Genomic DNA, 19,119 nt, shown 5'->3' on the forward strand with positions numbered 1-19,119 from the left:
TCACAGTGATAGAGTGAGTTCTGGTGCTTGAAGAAGGCTATTATTGCAGGCAGAGGAGAGAGAAGATACAAGCGTGAAAAGTCCAAAGGGCTTCTACATTTATGAGATATCCCCAGGAAAGGAGAGAGCTGTGAGAAGAAAAAAAGAAAAAAAGAAAAAGAAAAAGAGATTTAACAGTGGCCAGGGGTGAGTTTATAGCCTTGGGTGAGCTGGGTAAGAAGGGTCCTCGTGGAAGGTAGGGAAGGCTGTGGGGTCTGTGGAGTGTAGGTGACACTGTGAGTGTAGGGTCAGGGAAGGCAGAGAATAAGCTGGACATCAGGATCTGCTGCTGGAGGTGAGAGAGGACAGTGGAGGAAATGGACACCACAGAGAGTCATGGCTTTCCTGAGCTCCAGGGCACTGTCTTGGACAGGAAGATGTGGAGGTGGGAAGCAGGAGGCTTCCTCATGGCCAGGTCAGTCCTCTGGGTCCTGAAGTGCCAGGAGAAATCAGAGATGAGTGGGCTGAGAGAAGAGTATGTGCTATGGGATTATCACGTTCATAGGCTGGGGGTGGTAGAATATCTAGCTTGATAGATTACAGTGATAAGGACAGTGGGGACAACTGGAGCATATTACCAAGGAACAGAGATGCTACAAAGTTAACTCAATAAATGACTCTCAAAACTGGCAAGAGTCACTTCAAAACTTAAGCAGTTTTCTGTTTGGTTTTAACATTTCTGGATTTTCAGAATGTCTATGTATAGGACAAGAGAATGCCATCACATTCAAAATTTCAGACAAGAGGCTGGATGGTGGCACACCCTGCAAAGGACACACATCACCATGTGCAAAAACCTGGGTTCAAAGTCTCTTGTCTCCATCTGCAGGGAGAAATCTTCATGAGCTGTGGAACAATGCTACAGGTGTTTCTAGCTGCTCTCTCTCTCTCTGTGTCTTACCCTTTATCAAAAAGAAAAAGAAAGGAAAAATGGCCATCAGGAATGGTGGTGCCATGTAGGTATTGAGCCCCAGCAGTTGTCCGAATGGGAGAGAGAGAGAGAGAGAGAGAGAGAGAGAGAGAGAGAGAGAGAGAGAAACAGAGAGAGAGAGAAATAGAGAGAGAGAGAGAGAGAGAGAATCATTAAGATGAGTGACTTTCCCATCTGCAGGTGTGGGGAGTTGAGGGGAGAAGTTCATGAGTGAAGAACTGCTGCAGATATTTCTCTTACTCTCTCTGTCTCCCATTTCATCTCAAATTCTTTAAAAAAATTATTTATTTATTCCCTTTTGTTGCTCTGCTGTTTTATTGTTGTAGTTTTTATTGTCATTGTTATTGATGTCATCATTGTTGGATAGGACAGAGAGAAATGGAGAGGAGGGAAAGACAGAGAGGGGAAAGAAAGATAGACATTTGCAGACCTGCTTCACCGCTTGTGAAGCGACTTTCCTGCAGGTGGGGAGCTGGGGCTTAAACCGGGATCCTTAGGTCGGTCCTTGTGCTTTGCGCCACATGCGCTTAACCCCCTGCGCTACCGCCTGACTCCCCCTCACATCAAATTCTATCTATCTATAGTCAATAAATAAGTAAATAAAATATAAAAACCATTGAGTGATTCTTGCTGGGGCGACAGCATAATGGTTATGCAAACAACTTTAATGCCTGAGATTCTGAGCTCCCAATTTTAATTCCTAGCACCACCAGAAACCAAACCTGAGCAGTGCTCTGGTTAAAAAAATCATATAAAAACAACCATACCCTCGGCATTTACTTCACAGTTACTCTGCCAGACACTAGATGACTATCATACAGGATCACACTCCCCTCACACCAAGCATGCCATGATGCAAAATGCCCTTTTATCACCAATTTACAGACAAGCAAACTGTTTAGGTCATGAACATAGTCCTCTGAAGAGACCTATGTGGCCTCCTTTTCCTTCTTCCTTGAAACTGTGTCCAGTATCTCAATGTCTTCATGGCCCCTCTGCTCTGTTTTTACTTCAACCCTCAGCTGTGGCCTGACCACATCCTCAAACACTCCACTTCCTATTCCACATATCTGTGGTCCAGAGTGAGTCCAGGACTCAACCTGAGCCTCCTGCTATGCCCAAGTGCCTCACCTTTTCATCAGGGGTGCCTGTGGTCCCAGGTTGAGGTCACCAGACACACTTCAGACATGCACCATGGATGTTGCTGGTTACAGCGATACCTGCCTTGGCCAGCAGGGGGCGAGCCATCTCAGTGACCTAGAAAACGGAGAAGTTGGAAAGACCATGATTAGCATTCACATAAGGAGGAAGTCACAGGCTTTTGTGTTCGCCCAGGTCTAAGTGTCTCTCAGAGCTTCTTTTCCTGAGTGTGTATGACTAGGAACTCCCACAGACAGTTCTGCTCTTTCTTCTGCATGGTCCTGATCTCAGTGCTGTTTGGAGTCTTCCTCAGATGATTTTCTTCCCTCTCCTTCCCTCCTTTCTACCAGAAACTTACTTCCACAGTTATAGAAATAGCATCATCATCATTTAATTTTTTTGTTTGCTACTTTTTAAGGTTCCCCCCACAAGATGAACTGGCTCTGCTGGTGGAGGCCCCACAATAGGGTGCATACAACAGCCTGTCCTGTCCTGAGGACACAGACCTGCGTCTAGAAGGCACTGCTCCACGTTAGCAAAGAAGAGAGAGCTCAAATAAACTACTTTTTAAAAATTTTCATTACTCACTTAAGTCTGTAAGATAAACAGGGATATAATTCCATATAGTTCCCACCTCCAGAGTTCCATGTCCCATACCCTTCACTGAAATCTTCCCTATTACAACTGAAAGAACTGTAAAAGAGCAACAAAGAGATATGAAAGAAGAAGAAAAGAATTCATGGGTGGGGGTAAGTAGCATAATGGTTATGCAAAGAGACTCTCATGCCTGAGACTCTATAAAGTTCCAGGTTCAATCCCCTGCACCACCATAAGTCAGAGCTAAGCAGTACTCTGGTAAAAAAAATGAAAAAAATTTAAAAAAGAAAAGAAATTATAAAAATTAAAGTAGATATAGTCCTATTTATTTACTCTTATTTTCATTTCCAATCCCATGAGTTTGAGTCTCCAAATATATCTTTGATGTGAAGATAATACAGTATTTCATTGATACTTTCTTCTAAATATTTTAGAGTTTCTGGTGTAATATTCAGGTCTCTGATCATTTTTTATTTCATTTTGTTCCATGATGCTAAATGGTGGTCTAGTTTCACTTATTTACATGTGGCTTTCCAATTTTTCCTGAACCATTTGCTGAAGAGACCTTCTTTACACTGTTGAATGGTTTTAGCCCCTTTATCATATTTTAGGTGGCTATATATATGTGGGATCATTTCTGGACTCTCAGATACATTCCACTGATCCCAAGCATTCACTTCAGAAATAATGAAATGCAAATAAAAAGATCAATAAAATGACAATCTAGTTTTTTTTAAAGAATAAAGTTGACAAATAATTGGCCAGTTTCATCAAGAAAAAAATGAAAGCTATGATAAAGACAATCAGAAATGAGAAAGACAAAATTAAAAGTGATGAATCAGAAATACAAAGGGCCTGGTTTGAGCCCCCAGCTCTTCACCTGTAGGGAGGTTGCTTCACAAGCAGTGAAACAGATCTGCAGTTATCTGTCTTTCTCCCTATCTTCCCCTCCTCTCTCAATATCTCTTTGTCTTATCCAAATAATCAAAAAAATAGCCACAGGGGCAGTGAATTTGTAGTGTAGGCACCGAGCCCTAGTGATAACCTGGAGGGGAAAAAAAGAAATACAAAGCGTCATAAGAGAATATTATGAAAAATCATATACAAAACATTGGTAAGTATACATGAAATAGACACATTCTCGGTATCACTCCAAGTCCCAAGACTGGCCCAAGAGGAAGTAGATAACTTCAACAAGCCACTAACTAAAAAAGAAGTAATCAAACATCTTCCTAAAAAAAAAAAGTCCAGGCCCAGATGTCTTTGCCAATGAATTCTACAAGACTTTCAGAGAAAAATTAATACCAGTCTTACCCATATTCTTCAAAAATATTGAAGGAGTATTTACACCTAGATAAATCTGCTTGCTCTCATAACTATTGTTTAATGTAATCTTGGAAACCCTCATCAGAAGGATGAGTGAGAAAGAGGCATTAAAGGAACTCAAATTGGAGAGGAAGTAGTTAGATTACCACTATTTGCAGATGGCAGAATATTATGCATAGAGAACTCTAAGGGATATCCAAAACAAAACAAAACAACAGAAAATCTACTAGAAACTATCAAACTCAGCAGAGTGGGAGAATAAAAAATAAGTATACATAAAATCTGTATACAAGACATTCCTGTACACAAGCAAAGGGTCATACTTGAGGGAAATGAAAGAAGTAATTCCATTCACAATTGAAACTAAAAGGTTCAATAATGTTGGATTAAATGTAATAAAAGATGTGAAAGACCTCTACAATGAAAATATAAGATAATGCTAGAAGAAATAGAGAGAAGCACAAGGAAATGCAAGGATATACCCTATCAATTTCCCAAATACATCCTTCAAGGGAATGGAACAAACAATTCTAAAATTTGTGTGAGGCTACAAAAGACCACAAATAACCAAAGTGATTCTGAGATAAAATAAAATATTGGAGGAAACATGTTTCCTGACTTCCAAGTATATGACAATATACAAAATTAATTTTAGAATTCTAATATAATTAAAACAAGAACTCAGACCAATGGAAAAGGGTAGAAAGCCCAGAAATAAAACCACATACATATGAAATCTAACATATGATAAAGTTTCCAAAACCATTCAATGAAGGAAAAAAAGAAAAGAAAGCCTTTTTAACAAATGTTGTTGAGAAACTGGAAGTTTGACCATCAGTTAACTCATGCACCAAAAATAACACAAAGTGATTTATATAATAACACAAGAGGACTTAACAATTATTAACATATATGCACCCAAATGAAGGCCCATCTAAATATGTTAAACACTGAAAGAGCTACAAAACTATATCAATAGTAGCACACTAATAGTAGGAGACTTCAACAGTCCACTCTCACACTTAGACAGATGTTGTTAAAATTTTCGGAAGGCTCCAGCTGGCTGGGCTAGCTTCACAGGCGGGTAACAGAGACGACCAGAGACATACGGCTGGGCAGGGAAGCTGTATTTTTTTATTCAGGAACAATGATTCATAAACTAAACCAAACTAATCAAACAGAACTCTGCTGCCTCTTTCCCCCACAGCAGCGCCAAGCACTCTCTCTTACTTTGCAACTCTCCAACACCAGACTCTCGAACTCTGCCACTCTGGAACTCTGGCGGGGTTCCTAGGGGCGGGGCCAAGCGGGCCCACGAAACTAACTGGACTGATCCAATTCTCTTGGCGGGGGAGAATTAGAACAACCCAATGTAAAGCATACAACAATTCCCCCTTTTCTTTTTAACTAAATGACTACAGTATCAAGGGTGTGGGGTGAACAGAAACATATATCATACAGGCATTTTAAAAAAAGAAACTGGCACAAACATGGAGAAACATGCAAGCAAGTAACAAGAACCAGTGTGTTGCCAAGGGAAGGCCTGAGGGGGCCATGTTTGCCTCTGTGGGCAAAACTTTATCAGCTTAAAAAAACATTTCTTGCCTCTGGGGGGCGTACTTTCTTGACGGACATTTGCATGGGGGTGGGGAACGGCCTAGAGTCCCAAAGGCAGCTGGCTGCAATTTACTTACTATGAAACAAAACTTGTTATTAGCATATTTCTAATAGAGAAGGAATTTGAGACTTTTACATAGCAACAACGTCTTTTTAACCTTTTGTTACACCCATTTAAGATGGAGTCAGGAAAGGAAACCTCAGGCATGAGAATAATTAGCATAGCCATTGTGCGATCTACCATTTCTAATAGAGAAGGTAATGGAGAGTTTTACATATCAACAAGTCTATTTAACCTTTTGTTTAGACCAACTTAGTTAAAATATATTGATTGTTAACTAATTTTTATCTCAGACTTTAAATGTAAGTTAATTTTATCTTTATGAGAATTATGTTGAAAACCTTTTTTATTTAACTTTGTCTAGTAAGAATTTAGCCTTAAAGTTACTGTTTACCAAACTTTAAACATACACATAAACATGGTCATTAATACACAAGGAGAGAAACCTTTGTTATGAAGACATGTCATTTTAAACAAGAATTTAAATCTGTACTGTCTTAGTTGTTGGGGGGGTTCACCATCTGGAGGTGGCTTCCAGCGCAGCTTCACTTCTAGGAATTGCAGGTTGAGATCTCTGCACGAATCCCTGCGTACTCCAGCTTGTCTGCCTTCAGACTGTACCGGCGGCTGGAGATCTCGTGTGCCCAGTTTCGGCAGGGAGCCCGGGGGTCCGGGAGGTCCGGGATCGTTCCAGAATTTATAGCAAGAGGGTGGGCGGGCCAGTTTTGTAGAAGGTGTGGGCGTGGGCCTAGGTGCCCAGGGGTGGCGGCCATGATAGGCCGCCGCGGCCCTGCCATGTCTGCTGCCCTGCTCACAGTGGCCGAGCAGCATGGAGGGATCACGCGTCCAGTGCCCTGTGCCACGCGGTGGAGAGCTGGCTCCTGTGGGCTGGCCTGCATGCTGGCATTGGGCTCCTGAGTGGTGGAATCGGGCTCCAGTGTGTTGGCATCAGGCTCCAGCGTGTTGGCATCGGGCTCCAGCGTGCTGGCATCGGGCTCCTGTGTGCTGGCGTCGGCCTCCTGCGGGCGTGGTGCGCGGGGTTGTCTGGGCGCAGCCGGCTGGCTGGCTGTTTAACCAGGTGGAAAAAGCAGCTCCGCGCCTCGCCTCCCGCCCGCTGGCTATTCCCGCTTGCTGTTCTGAGTTCGCCCGAGCGAGTGGAAACCACAGAGTGGTCCAGAGATAAGTGTTCCAGAAACAGCAAAACAGTCTCATGAAGAAAGAGCAGAGGCCTTTGGAGATCTCTTCACAAGCAGAAGAGAAGGCCATAGTGCATAGGTAGCCAAATTGTCTTTACTTATCTGAGAGATGCTCAGGTCAGGTCCACGTGGACGCCATTTGTTGTTAAAATTTTTAGGCTCTAGCTGGCCAGGCTAGCTTCACGGGCGGGTAACAGAGACGACCAGAGACATACGGCTGGGCAGGGAAGCTGTATTTCTTTATTCAGGAACAACGATTCATAGACTAAACCAAACTAATCACCCAACAGTACTCTGCTGTCTCTTTCCGGCAGCGCAAGCACTCTCTCTTACTCTGTCCCTCTCCAACTCCGGAACTCTGCAACTCTGGAACTCTCGCAGGGTTCCTTCGGGGCGGGGCCAAGCAGGCCCGCGAAACTAACTGGACTGATCCAATTCTCTTGGCGGGGGAGAACTACCCAATGTAAAGCATACAACAGACAGATTATCTAGGCAGAGAATAAACAAAGAAACAAGAGAATTAATTAGTGAGATAGATAGACTAGATCTTCTGGACATTTTCAGATTTCAACACCCCAAGAAACTGTAATACACATTCTTTTAGAATCCACATGGGACATTCTCAAGGATAGATTATGTTAGGCCACAAAGACAGTTCCAACAAATTCAAGAGCATTGAAATCTTCCCAAGCATCTTCTCAGACCACAGTGGAATTAAACTAATACTTAACAACAAACAGAAAACTATTAAAAGTTCAAAAATATGGAACTCTACAACACATTGCTTAACAACTACTGGGTCAAAGAGGAGCTTAAGCAATACTTTCAAATGTTCCTAGAATCAAATGAAAATGAAGACGTAAACTATCAACAAGTTTGAGACACATACTTAGAGGGAAGTTCAAAGCCATACAAGCACACATTAGGAAACAAGAAAAAGCTCAAATAATCAGCCTGACTGCATGCCTTAAAGACTGAGAAGAAGAGGAACAAAGGAACCCTAAAGCAACCAGAAGAACTGAAATCATTAAAATTAGGGCAGAAATAAATAACATTGAAAAAAAGAGGGTCACACAAAAGATTAACAAGCTAAATGTTGATTCTTTAAAAAAGTAAACAAAAGCAACAAACCCTTACCCAGACTCACCAAAAAATAAAAGGGGAAAAGGCTCAAATATAAATTTAGGGGGGCAGGCAGTAGCACAGCGGGTTAAGCACACATGGCAGAAAGCAAATGGACAGGCTCAAGGATCCTGGTTCGAGCCCCTGGCTCTCCACCTGCAGGGTGTCGCCTCACAGGTGGTGAAGCAGGTCTGTAGTCTGCAGGTGTCTATCTTTCTCTCCCTGTCTCTGTCTTCCTGTCCTCTCTCGATTTCTCTCTGTTCTATCCAACAACAAAGACAGCAATAACAACAACAATAAACAACAAGGGCAACAAAAAAGGAACAGATAGCCCCCAGGAGCAGTGGATTCGTGGTGCAGGCACTGAGCCCCAGTAATAATCTTGGAGACAGAAAGAAAGAAAGAAAGAAAGAAAGAAAGAAAGAAAGAAAAGGAAGGAAGGAAGGAAGGGAGGAAGAAAGAAAGAAAGGAAGGAAGGAAGGAAGGAAGGAAGAAAGAAAGAAAGAAGTTTATATAATAGGGGAACTATCACAACAGACACCACAGAAAACCAAAATACCATATGAAGCTTCTGCAAAGAACTGTATGCCACCAAGCTAGAGAATCCAGAAGAAATGGAAGAAAGCTTAGAAACATATATCCTTCCAAAACTGAACCAGCAAGGACAAAAATACAAACTCATCAATCACAACCAAAGAAATCAAAACAGTTATTAAGAACCTTCCCAACAATAAAAGTCCAGGACCAGGTGGCTTTACAAATGAATTCTACAAAACCTTCAGGAAACAGTTAATACCGTTACTTTTAAAGCTCTTCCAAAAGAATGCAGACACAGAAATTCTCCATTCCACCTTCTATGAAGCCGTCACCCTGATACCAAAAGCTGACAGAGAAATAAAAAAAAAAAAAAAAAGAAAAAAAATGACAGACCAACATCTCTGATGAACATTGATGCTAAAATACTGAACTAAATTCTAGCCAACCAGATACAGCAGTATATTAAAAGTATTGTTCATCATGACTAAATGAGGTTTATCACAGGAATGGAAGGCTGGTTCAATATATGAAAATCAATTAATGTGATCCACCACATCAATAGAAGCAAAATGAAAAACAACATGATTATCTTAATAGATGCAGAGAAAGCCTTTGACAAAATTCAACATCCCTTCATGATCAAAACACTACAAAAAATGGGAATAGAGGGAAAATTACTCAAGATAGTGGACTCCATATATAGCAGGCCTACAACCAGCATCATACTCAATGTGGAGTTGCTGAAAGCACTTCCATTCAGATCAGGTGCTAGACAGGGATGTCCATTATCACCATTACTCTTTAACATAGGATTGGAAGTTCTCATGATAGCAATCAGGCAAGAGAAAGAAATCAAAAGAGTACAGATTCTAAGGGAAGAAGTCAAATTCTCACTATTTGCAGATTACATGATAGTATACACACACACACACACACACACACACACACACACACACCCTAAAGAATCCAACAGAAAACTTCTGGAAATTATTATACAATATGTTAAGGTATCAGGCTACAAAATTAACATAAAAATAGTGGCATTCCTTTGCACAAACACTAAGTCAAAAGATGAAGATATCCAGAAATCACTCCCATTCACTATCACAGCAAAATTAATAAAATGTCTAGCAATAAACCTGACTAAAGAAATTAAAGACTTGTATACTGAAAATGAATATTATACCCAGAGACATATACAAATTTATTATGATACCCATCAAAATCTCACCAAGTTTCTTTAAGAGAATAGAACAAAAATTACAATCATTTATCTGGAACCAGAAAACACTTAGAATCACCAAAACAATCATGAGAAAAAGAAACAGAAATGGAGGTATCACACTCCCAGATCTCAAACTATATTATAAGGCCATCTTAATCAAAACAATGTGATACTGAAATAAAAATAGATACACAGACAAGTGGAACAGAATTGAAAGCCCAGAAATAAATCCCTACAGCTACGGACATCTAATTTTTGATGTGAGCACTTAACCAGGTGTGCCACCACCTTGCCCCGGACATCTACTTTTTGATAAGGGGGCCCAAAATAGTAAATGGAAGGAGGGTCTCTTCAATAAGTGGTGCTGGGAAATCTGGGTTGAAGCTTGAAGAAGAATGAAACCGTACCACCTTTTCTAACTAGAAACAAAAATAAACTCACATGAATCAAGGACCTGGATGTTAGACCAGAACTATCAAATACTTAGAGGAAAGTATTGGCGGAACACATTCCCATCTAAATCTCAATGGCATCTATGATGAGACAAACCTAATTGCAAGGAAGGCTAAATAAAAAACAAATCAAAAAGACTACATCAAATTGAAAAGCTTCTGCACAGCAAGAAAAAAAAAAACATCACCCAAACAAAGAGACTCCTCACAGAATGGGAGAAGATCTTTGCATGCCATATGCCAAACAAGAGACTAATAACCAAAATATATAAAGAGCTTGCGAAACTCAACATCAGAAAAGCAAATAACTCCATCCAAAAATGGGGAGGGGATGTGAACAGAATATTTACACAACGGAAGAGATACAAAAGGCCAACGAACGGGAGTCAGGCGGTAGCACAGCGGGTTAAGCGCAGGTGGCTCTAAGAGCAAGGACCAACTAAAGATCCCTATGCAAGCCCCCGGCTCCCCACCTGCAGGGGAGTCGCTTCACGGGTAGTGAAGCAGGTCTGTAGGTGTCTATCTTTCTCTCTGTCTTCCCCTCCTCTCTCCATTTCTGCCTGTCCTATCCAACAATGACATCAATTACAACAATAATAAAAACCAACAAGGGCAACAAAAGGGAAAATAAATAAATATAAAAAAATTTTAAAAACAAGGGTAAATAAGGAAATAAATAAATATTAAAAGAAAATTTATTAGAAAATAATACTAAAACTAAAAAAAAGGGGGCCAACAAACATATGAGAAAATGCTCCAAGTCATGGATTGTAAGAGAAAAGCAAATTAAGACAATGAGATACCACTTCGCTCCTGTGAGAATGTCATACATCAGAAAAGGTAGTAGCAACAAATGCTGGAGAGCCCTCCTGCATTGGTGGAAGGAATGTAAATTGGTCCAACTCTTGTGGAGAGCAGTCTGGAGAACTTTCAGAAGGCTAGAAGTGGACCTACCCTATGATCCAGCAATTCCTTTCCTGAGGATATAACTTAAGGAACTAAACACACCCATCCAAAAAGATTTGTGTATACCTATGTTCATAGCAATACAATTTGTAATAGCCCAAACCTGGAAGCAACCTAGGTGTCCAATATTAGATGAGTTGCTGAGTAAATTGTGGTAAACATACGCAATGGAATACTACTCAGCTATTAACAATGGTGGTTTCACTTTCTTCACTCTATCTTGAATAGAGCTTGAAGGAATCACACTAAGTGAGATAAGTCAGAAGCAGAAGGATGAATATTAGATGATCTCATTCATAGACAGAAGTTGAAAAATACTACTATGACACCAGCCTGCCTTCCTGAGGCAGACAACTTCACCAGTGGGTCCTGAAACCCCACCTCTCCAGAGCCCTAACCCACTAGGGAAAGGTAGCGACAGGCTGGGGGTATGGGCCAACTTGTCAATGCCCATGTCCAGCGGAGAAGCAATTACAGAAGACAGACCTCCCACCTTCTGCACCCCATAAATATCTTTCATCCATACTCCCAGAGGAATAAAGAATAGGGAAACTTCCAATGGAAGGGATGGGATATGCACACTGTTGGTGGGAATTGTATGGAATTATACCCCTCTTATCCCTCAGTCTTATCAATAATTATTAAATCACTAATAATAATTGAAAAATAAGAAAACACAAAGCAGAACTTGGACTGGGTTTGGTATATTCCACTAAAGTAAAGGACTTTGGGGTGAGTGTGGGGGAGATTACAGGTCCTGGAAAAAGATGACAGAGTAACTAGTGGGGGTTGTATTCTTATGTGGAAAACTTAGAAATGTTATGCATGTACAAACTATTGTATTTACTGGTGACTATAAAACATTAATCCCCAATAAAGGAAAAAATTAAAATAAAATAAAAAGGACTCTGGGGTGGGAGGGAGGATCAGGTCCTGGAACATGATGTAAGATGGCTTAGAGGGAGTTGAACTGTTATGTGGAAAACAGAAATATTATACATGTGCAAGTTACCGTATTTTATTTTATTTATTTTTTTCTATTAACCATTAATCCCCCAATAAAGAAATAATGAAAAAAAGAAGCAAATGGATGAAAAGAGAATATAAGAGGATATAACTTAAGGAACCAAACACACCCATCCAAAAAGATTTGTGAAACATTAGTGAACTCATGACCTATTTCTGCAAATCAGAGGTTACCAATAGCAAAACACAAGTGGGTTAGAATGTTTTGGTATATAGAGACCCAAAGTAGTGGAAGATTACACACTGGCAGTGGGTGAAATGTGCTGACACATACTTTGGGGAGATGTGGAATAATGTCTCTGATACAACTGTCAATGAAACAACACTTCCCAGTAAAAAGAAAATTAAAAAAGCCTCAACATGCCATATGAACATAGATACATACTGTCAGACAAATCAAGTGGTCTATTTATTCCACAAAACTAGTTTTTTTTAATTTATAAAAAGGAAACATTGACAAAACCATAGGATAAGAGGGGTATAATTCTACACAATTCCCACCATCAGAACTCTGCATCTCATTCCTTCCCCTGATAGCTTTCCTATTCTGTATCCCTCTGGGAATACGGACCCAGGGTCATTATGGGATGCAGAAGGTGGAAGGTCTGGCTTCTATAATTGCTTCCCCGCTAAACATGGGTGTTGACAGTTCAATCCATACTCCCAGCTTGTGGAGTATGGATTTCCCTTTCCCTTGTGGGGTGGGGTTCCGGGGAAGCGGGGCTCCAGGACACATTGGTGGGGTTGTCTGTCCAGGGAAGTTTGTTTGGCATCATGTTAGCATCTGGAACCTGGTGGCTGAAAAGAGAGTTAACATATAAAGCCAAACAAATTGTTGACTAATCATGAACCTAAATGCTGGAGTAGTGCAGATGAAGAGTTTGGGGGGGGAGGGTTCTCTGTTTGGTAGATAGCTAGTAGGCCTATTTTAGTTCTATTCCAAAGGGCCTGTGACTATACTAGGTTCTTTTTTTTTTTTGCCTGAGCTTGAAATCTGATATGCAGGTGGATCCAAGTTATTGTCTAGGGAGATGGTATCATCGCTGGGAAATGGAACAGAAAGCTGGATCAGGGAAAAGAGTAGCTCTAAAATATGGGAAAGGTGTATAAATATTGTTTACTGTAAACCCCACTGATTTGATCTGGTCTGGGGCCCATATTCAGCTTAAGAGCCTAAGTGACTTCTGCGTTCTTGTAGATCTGAACTCACATTCTGTCGTCATCAGTAGGAACGTTCCAAGCTGCCCCGATTTCAGGTCCCATCTTCCTCAGGTGGAACAGAGTATGTTGTCCAGCCTCCCTTCAGAGGACAGAACATTCTCTACTGTTGTTGATCCAAGTTGAGGGCAAGATCCTATGTGGCCCACAAAGGGGTCTATTCTGTTTTTCTTGATAGAGATGACTGGTAATGTTAGGGAGAGGAATTTATTAGAGATCTAGGCCCATCATGTCTGTTTGGGAATCTCAGGACTCCTCGAATAGGGCCCCAGCTGATGGGGTGGCCTGATAGTGACTAAAGAGTCATCATTAAAACATGCCAGTCTCTCCATCCCAGGTGGTTCACTTTCTAACAAAGTCCCAAAACCTAGATATAGACCAGGTTCTGTGAGAGAGAGCATATGTTCACATGTATCCATAAACTACTGCAAAATATATATCTGAAAGCAGAAGTATACTAGAGTATGCAGTGAGTATCCCCCTAACACTTCCTCTCCACTATTCCAAGTTTTGGGTCCATGATTGCTCAACAAGTTGTTTGACTTTGTATGAACTCTCTTTTCAGTCACCAGGTTCCAGATGTCATCAGGATGCCGGCCAGGCTTCCCTGGACTGAAGACCCCACCAATGTGTCCTGGAGCTCCGCTTCCCCAGAGACCCACCCTACTAGGGAAAGAGAGAAGCAGACTGGGAGTATGGACCAACCAGTCAATGCCCATGTTCAGCGGGGAAGCAATTACAGAAGCCAGACCTTCTACCTTCTACAACCCACAATGACCCTGGGTCCGTGCTCCCAGAGGGATAGAGAATGGGAAAGCTATCAGGGGAGGGGGTGGGATATGGAGATTGGGTGGTGGGAATTGTGTGGAGTTGTACCCCTCCTACCCTATGGTTTTGTTAATTAATCCTTTCTTAAATAAAATTAAAAAAATATGCCAGTCTCTTGCCCTTATTCAGCTTTTGCAGTCCTTGCTTTGATGAGGCTAGCTTTGCAGTGAGTGAGGGAAGTGTAATAGGAGGTAGGTGAGGAAGGTATCTAAGTCTAAGTAGACACTATTTCATTAGGAACTTTATATTGATTCATTTCAGACTACTGTGTGCTTTTGCTTTCAGGTATACATTTTGCCCTTATTGATGGATACATGTGAACATGTGCTCTATCTCACAGGATCTGGTCTATATCTAGGTTTTGCAACTTTGTTAGGAAGTGAACTATGTGAAATGGAATTTGAGAATCCTATGAAAGGAAAGGTCTCATCCCAGTAATGTGGCTGAAGGGTTGACATTCCATGACTGATTTCTCTAGACACAATCTGAAGCGAAGCATGCTGAGAAGGTACTCATTGCATTAATTAGGTTGGGATCGATGGATGCAATATCATTTGGTATGAATTGAGAAAAACATGCAAGAAAGTGAGCCTCATCCTAGAGGTTCCAGGACTGGGGGAAATATAGGCTCTATAGAGGAAGTGGGAGGTTCCTGCTATCTTAGGGTTTAAGAAGGCAGTAGATAGTTATTGGCAATTGGGTTAACTTTGAAATATCCCTTTGTTAGGAGTTGTTGTATCATACACAACATCACCATAATTTATGCCCTTTGACATTATTTGTATATAGCTGTGCCACCACTTTCTTCTGTTCTCCCTGGTCTAAGCTTTCAGGAGAGTCAACATTATCAAAGACTCAGCCTATGGTCTGGGCATTAAAAGGTTTGAGACCTTCAATCAATTTTTCCCCTCTCATTTTAATTAATTAATGATTTATATGACTAAAAATTAATAGCAGTGTACATAAACACCATTCCCATCATCAAAAGACTGTGTCCCATCCCAACCTCCCCCCACTCCCCTGCCCCGTGAAGCCGAACTTCCGCCCTCACCCTTAACCCAGAGATTTTTACTTTGGTGCCCTACTCCAGAGTAGTATTTAAACCATAATCATTTATATAAGTTTTGTAGCTCCTTTATTTCTTATGAGAATTCACTTTTCAGTACATACATTTGTTTTTGTAAATAGCTCCACTTTTAAAAAGTCATTATTTTAAAAATATTTAAAATTTACACAGCAAAATCAATGTCTCTGCATGACCCAATTTTCTTGTGATCCAGTTTCTTACCAGAGGTCTAGGCCAATTGGGATGTGGTTGTGTGTTTTCTTTTTAAAAATTTCTTTATTGTGGGATTAATGTTTTACAGTTAGTAGTAAACACAATAGTTTGTACATGCATAACATATAACCCCCACTAGGTTCTCTGTCATCATGTTGCAGGACCTATGTGTTTTCTCACATTCAGGAACAACTCCCTTCTCTTAAGGGCCTACTTCATTCCTACATTGAGGGAAGATCAATGTGACAGACCTTATTCCAGAGAGCTGGAGCAGAACCACTGTGTACTGCTTGGTGACACTCAGGCAAGGAAGGCCTGATTGCTTGATATGAGAAGTTTCTTGACTGGAGTTGCTTGATATGAGAAGGGAGTTTGCTCATTGGTTAGCAAGAGAAGATTGACCTTGATATTCAAACTATTAGTGTGGCAAATACTTAGCCACCATTGAGTCACTGGTTTCTGCTCCTTTTTAGCTAGAATTGGACATTTGAGATCATCTTCAGTAGATGACACCATACACCAAACTGATAATCTAATTTTGTTACATCTCAAAATGAATTAAATGTCCCAATTCCAAGAACAGATTATTCCTTCTTGCTATGAACTGGTTGGTGGTTTTTGGTTGTAAACATATTTTTCTTGCCATTTATTCATAGGGACAAAAACTTAACTTACCAGGCCCAAAACATAACTTACCACTGAACAACAAATAGGAATTTTCTACTTTCAGATACCTAGTGAAACATACATTTATCTCACTTTTAAACAATTCCCTGAAAGGCACAGCATGCATCAGCACTCCATCCCAGAAGTACCTTCTCAGCTACCAGAGGGTCTCATGCTTTTGGAATTTTCAGTTTTCTTTAAAGGAGTCAATATGTCACACAGAATCAATAACACATCTCCCTACCTGCAGGAGTAAAGTTCCATGAGCAGTGAAGCAGTGCTGCAGGCGCCTCTCTTTCCCACTCTATCTCTCACTTCCCTCTTGATTTCAATTTTTCTCTGTCAAATAAATAAATAAACTATATATAAAAACACTTATCCACATATAATAGTTCCCTTACACAAACCCTCTACTCACAAGCACATGGCAGTTAACAGATGCAGAGACAAAAAGAGGATAAAATTCTCCTCAGTGATAATTTTTCCAGCTAAGCTTCCCTCAGAGCAGGTGTAGCCTATTCTTTAATCTCTATAATTCATGCCAAGATGTTTGCTCCACAACTTTTCTTCCACTACTTGGAAAGCAATCTCTGTCCCCATCAGCTCTGGAAAAGTTGCATTCCTCTGTGCCCCAAAATACATCCATCATTGAGGTCACAGTCATAGCACATGGTACCATCACTCAAAGTGAGTGCTGGCAGAGGGATCATAACCCAAGTTCCCCCTACAGCATGCTCAGCAAAGGAGGGGGTGAAATACCTCATGGCACAGCTGAGATGGATGTTTGCAAGTGTTTCCAGATGGGACATATCTCTTCCACTTGAGCTCATCTGAATGCCAATGATCTTGCCCAATAGATTTGTCATAAACCTACATTAAAATATTTGGTCCTAAAAAAATTAGGTGTTGGTACCAAATATGAATAGAAATGGGCCCTAGGTAAGATTGAGGGGATTTATAGTTAATGGTATTTATATACTTTTCCCATCTTTGGGAGCTACTCTCTGTCCTGATTCAGCTTTCTAGTCTTATTCCCAACTCTGACACCATCTTCCCAGACAATACTCTTAGCCTACCTGCATGTTAGTTGTAGGGCTCAGGCAAAAATCAGTAAAGTCATGGGCCCCTTGGGATATACCTAGCTTCTTCCAACATGAAGACCCCAAATCTCAGCTGGTTTAGGTTCCTGATTATTAAACATTTTTTCTGCTTTATATCTTACTGCTTTTCAGCCATCAAGTTGCAGATGCTACCATGATGCCAACTTGACTTCCCTGGGCAGATGACCTCACCAATGTGTCTTGGAACCTCACCTCCCCAGAGCCCTGCCCCACTAGGGAAAGATAGAAACAGTTTTGGGGGGGTATGGATGGACCTGCTAATGCCCATGTCCAGTGGAGAAGCAATTACAGAAGCCAGAGCTTCTATCTCTAGCACCCCATAATGATACTGGGTCCATACTTCTAGAGGGATAAATAATAGGGACGCTTCTAATGGAGTGGATGAGATACAGAACTCTGGTGGTAGGAATTATATGGAATTGTACCCCTCTTATCCCATGATGTTGTGGATCGTTATTAAATCACTAATAAAAAATATTTGGTCTTGGGGAATTATGAGACAACAGAACTTGAGAAACATGAACAACATGGTGTAGCCCTTTCAAAACTTCCCTTAAGTTTAAATGATCATAGTAGATGATATTTATGTACATGAGGGGAATAACATTTTCTGACTCCTGAATGTTCCATATTTAGTAGATTTATTTTCATATAACACATTTAAAATTTCAGTGTGAGTATTTTGTCAAGAGAGAGAGGATTAGCCAACATCCCAGTAAAGCAAAAAGGGCATAGATACTTCATCGTGAAATATTCAAAGAATTGCTTAGAGAAATTTTTAGCAGTGACAAATGCAGCAGTGTATGGCATTCAGGGTGTGAGAGAAGATACTTCACCATACACATTCAGCTGTTTCTCCAGCTGGGGCCTCACACTTGCCTGTGTGATTTCAATGCTCTCAGTGTATTTTATTTTCTCCCTTTCAGCTTCAGTAGGAGAGCATCAAGAGTGAGCTAGATTTGTGTTCTTGAGTGAGAATATGGGTGTTCATCTTTCTCTTTTTGGATTATCTCACCTAAAATAGTTCCTTCAACCTCTATCCAAGTTGAGCTACAGGGGATACACAAAGTAGAACATGAACTGGGTTTGGTGTATTGCACCAAAGTAACAGACTCTGAGACGGTGGACAGACTTTCAGGTCCTGGTGCATGTAGAGGAGGACTAAGTCAGGGAGTGAGAATTTTTCAGAAAACTGAGAAATTGTACACATGTACCAACATCTGTATTGACTGTAAACCATTAAACACCATAATAAAAAAGTGAACTAGAACAATGTGTGGAAAAGCAACACGCTACAGCTCAGCTTCACTATCGATGGAACATGCCCGCCTGTGATGTTCATGATACGCCTTTGTGGGAGCCAGAGGCTCAGACAGGGTACATAGCAAAGTGTGCACCATACTCGGTGAGATATCTTCTGGTAAAAGACCACTCATATCTGTTCTTTTTAAATAATTTTATTGGGGGTTAGTGGTTTATAGTGCAATTGTTGACACATGGGTAAAACTTCTCATCTCAGGTTGGGTAATTTTCTTTTTTTTTCAGGTCTCTTTCTCTGTATCTCTCACTTTAGAGCTTTATTGAGTAATGGTTTACAGTATAGTCTTTATTTTTCATCACTCTTGTCACCAGAGATCTGTGTACCCATCCCGACCCCCATAGATCACCACTAGAGTTCTCCCACAGTCTTAGATATAGGTTGACATTTTTTTCACATTCATATGTTCAATTTTCTATATTCTGCATATGAGTGAAATCATTCTATAGTTGTC

General features: G+C 40.7%; 1 long non-coding RNA gene across 1 annotated transcript in view; it reads right to left on the reverse strand.

The window, feature by feature from the left end:
* Positions 1 to 16,720, reverse strand: part of LOC132535798 (uncharacterized) — a 29,320-nt gene extending 12,600 nt beyond the window's left edge. The window contains exons 1-3 of the long non-coding RNA XR_009547510.1: positions 16,645 to 16,720; positions 16,471 to 16,565; positions 2,102 to 2,227 (exon numbers count right to left, since the gene is read on the reverse strand). This is a non-coding gene — a long non-coding RNA (uncharacterized LOC132535798). The remainder of the gene's footprint in view (positions 1 to 2,101; positions 2,228 to 16,470; positions 16,566 to 16,644) is intronic.
* Positions 16,721 to 19,119: the final 2,399 nt, after the last annotated feature.

This window comes from Erinaceus europaeus, chromosome X (genome assembly GCF_950295315.1).
Source record: "Erinaceus europaeus chromosome X, mEriEur2.1, whole genome shotgun sequence".
Lineage (NCBI taxonomy): Eukaryota > Metazoa > Chordata > Mammalia > Eulipotyphla > Erinaceidae > Erinaceus > Erinaceus europaeus.